Source organism: Elaeis guineensis, chromosome 7 (genome assembly GCF_000442705.2).
Source record: "Elaeis guineensis isolate ETL-2024a chromosome 7, EG11, whole genome shotgun sequence".
Classification (NCBI taxonomy): domain Eukaryota; kingdom Viridiplantae; phylum Streptophyta; class Magnoliopsida; order Arecales; family Arecaceae; genus Elaeis; species Elaeis guineensis.
The window spans coordinates 45,595,188-45,602,061 of record NC_025999.2 but is presented as its reverse complement, the minus strand read 5'-3'; positions in this window follow the sequence as shown (position 1 = coordinate 45,602,061).

The window sequence follows — 6,874 nt, the reverse complement described above, 5'->3', positions numbered from 1 at the left end:
CCTTAAAAATCATATTAATCCCCTTAGGAATATTTCTGGCCATCGGATGGAGCTTGAACCACCCAGATCTGCCTAAAATCCATAGTTTTAATTCTTATCAAAGTTGGATCAAACATAGCCATCCGATCGTGCTTGGGATTGGTTCTGGACTGTCAAATCATGCTGATAATCTCTTATTCTCAATCGAAAGCGTCCTCAGTCATCGGATCTCATGATGGATTCATTTTCGACCATCCGATCGTGCAAAATATCCTCTTATAAACCAGCAACGAACAGCAGCCGTTGGATCATCTTTAGATTAAATCTCAATCATTGGATGGCACAAAATAGCTTTCACTGCCTGTAGACCGCGCTGTGGACCGCATAGCAATTTCGATGGACCGCGCCCTGGCTCTATGGACCGAGCGGCTGGTCCACCATACACCGAAGACTATTTTCTTTATTTTTTAGGGTATTTTAGCTCTATTTTTGCTCTGATTTTTACATAAAAAATTGGAAATAATATGCATTAAATTTTTTAAAAAATTTTCTTCATTTTGATGTTTAAATTACTTAATTAAATTAACATCTATTTTTTTATAAATATATCAAATTTCATATTTTTTTTTCAAAATCACTTATTTTTTAAAAAAATTCAATAAATTCATGAAATTAGGATTTTTAAGAAGATGTTAGCACCATAAATTACCAAAAATATCTACAATAAATATAAAAATATACCACTTATCAATTACCTTGGCCAAAGTTTTGCTAAATTGAAATACAGTGACTCATTCTTCTCCAACTCTTGGAGTGGTCAATCTCATCTTGATCACACTCTGACTTTGCAAGTACTTGACTGTGCCCAGAAGCCTTCCATCACTGAATTAAAAATTCAGTTAGTCCAGTACCAAAGCATAGTGAGTTGCTTGCAAGTCACTGAGGTGATCTCAGGTCTAAGGGATACTTATATCTATATCCAATCAGAGATATTCTCGACAGCAGAATGCTCTGGAGTTGGTCACGTTCAATGATGATGTACCCTTACATCTCACCTATATGCTATACCAGTGTCTCTACACTCTTTGGTTAAGAAGACAATCAACCCATATGGCCTACAGTGACCTATGCTTGATAGAGGCTGTCGTCCTTATTAACAGCCTATCATTTGGTCATGAACAGTTTTAAGGACTAATTGATAAATTCTCTCTTTATCGAACCTAAATAGTCCTAAGGACTTCATCATAACAATGGAGTTCATTAGAAGATGAAAACTTATGATGAAAATATCAAAAATATATTTTATTTGTTAACAAATCAATTATAATACAAAGTTGCTCAACCGTCAATAGGTTGACGATTGGCTTTTGGGACATATTTTCCAACAACTCTCACTTATCTTAAAGCCACTCGACACAGTATCTAATATCAATCTTCGACTTGTGGTTGTCAAACTCCTTTATCGTCAGAGCTTTAGTGAAAGGGTCGGTCAGGTTCTCTTTTCCGTCGATCTTCTGAAGGTCGACATCACCTCGATCCACGATCTCCCGAACCAGGTGGAAGCAATGCAAAATGTGCTTCGTCCGCTGGTGCGCTTTGGGTTCCTTCACCTGAGCTATGGCACCAGTGCTGTCACAATAGAGCAGGACCGAACCATCAAGGGAGGGTGCTACTTCGAGCTCGGTGATAAATTTTCTCAGCCACAGCTTCCTTCGCGGAATCCGATGCTGCGATGTACTCTACCTCACAAACAGAGTCTGCCACAGTATGCTGCTTGAAACTCTTCCAGTAGATAGCTCCACCATTCAGAGTAAAGATATAACCCAACATGCTTCTGCTGTCATCATGGTCAGATTGGAAGCTGGAGTCTGTGAACCCCACAAGTTTCAGATCTAACTCACCATAAACTGATAAGTGGTATATTTTTGTATTTATTGTAGGTATTTTTGATAATTTATGGTGCTAACATCTTCTTAAAAATCCTAATTTCATAAATTTATTGAATTTTCTTAAAAAATAAGTAATTTAAAAAAAAATATGAAATTAGATATATTTATAAAAAATAGATGTTAATTTAATTAAACAATTTAAACACCAAAATAAAGAGAAATTTTTGAAGAATATAATGCATATTTTTTTTAATCTTTTAGATAAAAATTAGAGCAAAAATAGAGCTAAAATATCTAAAAAATAAATAAAATAGCCTTCGATGTACGGTGGATCGGCCGCTCAGTCTGATGGAACCAGATCTAGGATTTCAGGGTTAGATTTTGAAACTTTTTCAAGATCAGACAGTGAAAGACTAAAATAAATCAAAATTTATTTTTTAAAATCAAAAAGTTTTTAGATCTAAGATTCTATTATATGATTATTACATGGCATTAAATTAAAAATTAAAATATATAGAGCATGAGCTACATATTGATCATATCAACATGTTTCTATACTACATTTAATGTATGTATTAAACAATAGATCAGATCTATTATCGTGCAAGTTAAATGTTTTAACCTTGCTGATCCGGGCTTGAGGATGATGTTGCAAATCACACATGCATCCGGTCTCTAGGAGTCATCCACACGAGCCCACGAATCTCGACCAGAAGTCCTGCTTCAGGAAATCAGCACAGTATGCTAGTACTACGCTTATCCTTCCTTGATGGTTGATCAGGTGCCTCCTTTTTCTTGATTTGAGCTCTTCTAAAGATGAAAAGTAGGAGGAGGAGTTTTAGATCCAAGACATTCTCAGAAAAACTCAAGATGGAGGAAGGAAAGAGATGAAACTAACAATCCTAGAAGAAGACCCTCTTCTTCTTCTCTTTTCTCTCTCCTAGACACCCTATCTTGTGTCTATTATATCTCCATGATCCAAAGGTTTTTCTCTCTAATTTTTGGATGCCCCAAAGGACTCTCAAATATCTATTTTCTTTAAAAATTTCATGAAGAAACATGTTTTATAGAGAGAGATATGATAGAGTCTTTGTCTAGGTCAAATACCTAGTCAAGGCTTATCCAAACATGGCAAGATAAGGGGCGCCCAACTCTTGGGTGCCTCCTTATTTTTATGCATGGACCACCAGAAAAGGGTGAAAATGTGTGCCCTAAAAGTTATAAAAATTTTAGAAAAAATCTGGATAAATTCGATGCAAAAAGGAAAGAGTTTTGGATTTCTAAAACTCTATCTCATAGAATTTGAAATCCAAACTTATTCCTACTTTAATTTGATCCACAACCACTTTCCATATATGAAAGAAGAGAGAAAACCTTTTGGATGTAGGAAAGATCTGGGAGAGGGCTTTTGTCGCACAAAATAAGAGGAGATTGGCATGGAATGAGAGAGAGGGCATGGGAGAGGCTTATGTGGTGCAAGGTGGAATCCTAGTCTTACTTGGATTCTATTTTATGACTTGTTTTAATTTGATTTCTCAAATCAAATCAAATCAAAATTAGATCAACCCAATTAAAATAGGTCTTAATTCAATTAAAATCTAATTTAATCAGATTAAATTAGATTTAAATCTGATTTAATTTTTTAATCAAATTAGAAATTAGGTTGACCCAAGTCCTAATTGAACTAGAACTAGTTTTTTTCTTGCACTTGGCTTATCCAATAAACTAATTGGACTTGATCCAATCAAGCCCAAACTAAATATAATTAAATCATATTTAATTAGACTTAATCTCAACCCATTGGCTTAATCAAATTAAGCCAATTAGCAATCAAATTGCTAATTGATCCTCCTACAACACTTGCACTAGGTTAAATGTCAATCATATTAATCATTTAACCCTAGAACGATTCTTAATCGTTGATTAACCATCCGATCGGATCATGAACTCTAATGTGTGTGACCTCATAGGTCCGAACCTAAGCCAATAGCACAGAAATAAATTTTTGTACCAATCAAAGTGACCATCTAGCAATGGTACCCGACGATCGGATAGGTCGAATGTGTAGAACAACATCCTTAGAACCCATGCGGATATAGTTTTCATATAATTCATCCCCTTGACCAAAATGATCATAGGACACCTCAGAGTTCAGCTGTCAACTCTGATCAGGTTGTCCACATTATATTTTAAAATATCAAATCCATCTGATGGATTATCCTGGCTAAGGTTTTGCTAAATTGAAATACAGTGACTCATTCTTCTCCAACTCTTGGAGTGGTCAATCCCATCTCGATCACATTCTGACTTCGCAAGTACTTGACTATGCCCAGAAGCCTTCCGTCACTGAATTAAAAATTTAGTTAGTCCAGTACCAAAGCACAGTGAATTGCTTGCAAGTCACTGAGGCGATCTCAGGTCTAAGGGACACTTATACCTGTATCCCATCAGAGATATTCTCGACAGCAGAATGCTCTAGAGTTGGTCACGTTCAATGATGATGTACCTTTACATCTCACCTGTATGCCATACCAGTGTCTCCACACTCCTTGGTTAAGAGGACAACCAACCCATATGGCCTACAGTGACCTATGCTCGATAAAAGCTGTCCTCCTTATTAACAGCCTATCATTTGGTCATGAATAGTTTTAAGGACTAATCGATAAATTTTCTCTTTATCGAATCTAAATAGTCCTAAGGACTTCATCATAACAATGGAGTTCATTAGAAGATGAAAGCTTATGATGAAAATGTCAAATATATTTTATTTATTAACAAATAAATTACAATACTTGGTTGCTCAACCATCAACAGCTTGACGATTGGCTTTTGGGACATATTTCCCAACATGGTCTACAAAGCCAGGATGTAGTCCATTGAAAATGCTATGCGATCCACAAGCGCGATCTACGGATAGCAGAAGCTATTTTGTGCCATCCAATGGTTGAGATTTAATCTAAAGATCGATCCAACAGTTGTTGTTCGTTGTCAATTTATAAGAAGATTTTTTGCACGATTGGATGGTCGAAAATGAATCCATCATGAGATCCGACGGCTGAGGATGCTCTTGACTGAGAATAAGAGATTATCAGTGTGATCTGATGGTCCAGAACCAATCCCAGGCATGATCGAATGGTTGTGGTTCGATCTGACTTTGATAAGGATTAAAACTATGGATTTTGGGCAGATCTGGGTGGTTCAAGCTCCATTCGATGGTCAGAAATATTCTTAAGAAATTAATATGATTTTTAAGGATTTTAGTACTCTTTTTCTTACCAAAAAATTATAAAAAAATCATCTATAAATAGGGGGTTCGAGAATAATCTTTGTGAGCAAAAAAATTGAGTAGAAAGTATAGAAAAAAATAAAAAAAAAAATTAAATAGCTTTAAGGATTGAAGAAAAAGGAGAGAAGCCGGTTCGCTCTACGGAGTATGACGAAAGATAAAGAGGTCATTAACTATCTTTCCGATGAGGCTTGGCTGATCAACTTCAGATTTTATTATAGTTTTATTTTTATTTTATTTTATTATTTCTTTTAAATTTTTTGTACTTAAATTTTAATTTTAATTAATACAAAATTTATTTCTTTGCAGTTTAAATTCCTATCTTTTATTTTTTTATACGTAGATGCTAGGATCTAATTAGTAGATCTTAGTATCAATTTATTTTTATACTTTTTAAATTTTTATTATTTATTTTTATTACACGTAGATGCTAGGATCTAGTTAGTAGATCTTAGTACCCAATTTATTTTTCATACTTTAAATTTTTATTTTCCAACTTAAATTGCTTTCTCCAAAATTTTATTTTCTTTTTGTAAAATCAAAGATTTCAAATCAAAATCTTGCCTTCTCCATGGATTTGACCTGACTCACTACTTTCTATATATTTTTTATTTTTATTGAAGTAAAAATTTGATTGATAATCATGGTATCCTAATGACAGCATCGCAATCGTATCAAATTTTTGACGCCATTGCCAGAGAAGGCATCAATTTTAATGTTTGATTTTTTGATTTTCTTATGACTATTGCATACTAACTTTTTTATCTTTTTATAGAAAAAATTCAAAAATTCAAAAAAAAAAGGGAGATAGAAAGCTTCCATGTTGGTGAGATCAATCCTAACCCTAGCCTTAACTATTTTTTTAGTATTAATTACTATTTTTTTTAATTAACCTAAACTTCATCTAAATAAATCTAATAAAAATTGCATGACAAGAGTAGAAACTTAATTTTTAGGAGCATTCATCATTGTAGGTTTTTAGGACCAGGTGGAAGCAGCGCAAAATATGCTTCGTTCGCTGGTGTGCTTTGGGTTCCTTCGCCTGAGCTATGGCACCAGTGCTGTCGCAGTAGAGTAGGATCGAACCATCGAGGGAGGGTGCTACTCCGAGCTCAGTGATGAATTTTTTCTGCCACACAACTTCTTTCACGACATCCGATGTTGCGATGTACTCCGCTTCATAAATAGAGTCTACCACAGTATGCTGCTTGGAACTCTTCCAGCAGATGGCTCCACCATTCAGAGTAAAGATATAACCCGACATGCTTCTGCTATCATCATGGTCAGATTGAAAGTTGGAGTTTGTGAACCCCACAAGTTTCAGATCTGACTCGCCATAAACCAACCATTGGTCCTTAGTATTTCTCAAATACTTAAGGATGGCTTTAATCACTTTCCAGTGATTTTCTTCAGGATCAAATTAGTTTCTACTCACTGCTCCTAGTGAGTATGCCACATCTGATCTTGTACATGTCATGGTGTATATGATAGATCCCACAGTCGAAGCATATGGGACTCTACTCATACGCTCTCTCTCTTTAGGAGTTGTCAGACAATCCTTCTTAGAGAGAGAAATTCCATGGCCTATCGGTAGATAGCCCTTCTTGAAATTCTCCATGCTGAACCTCTTTAGCACAGTGTCTATGTACGTGGACTGGGATAACCCAAGCATCTTTTTAGATCTATCCCTATAGATCTTCATCCCTAGGATGCAGGATGC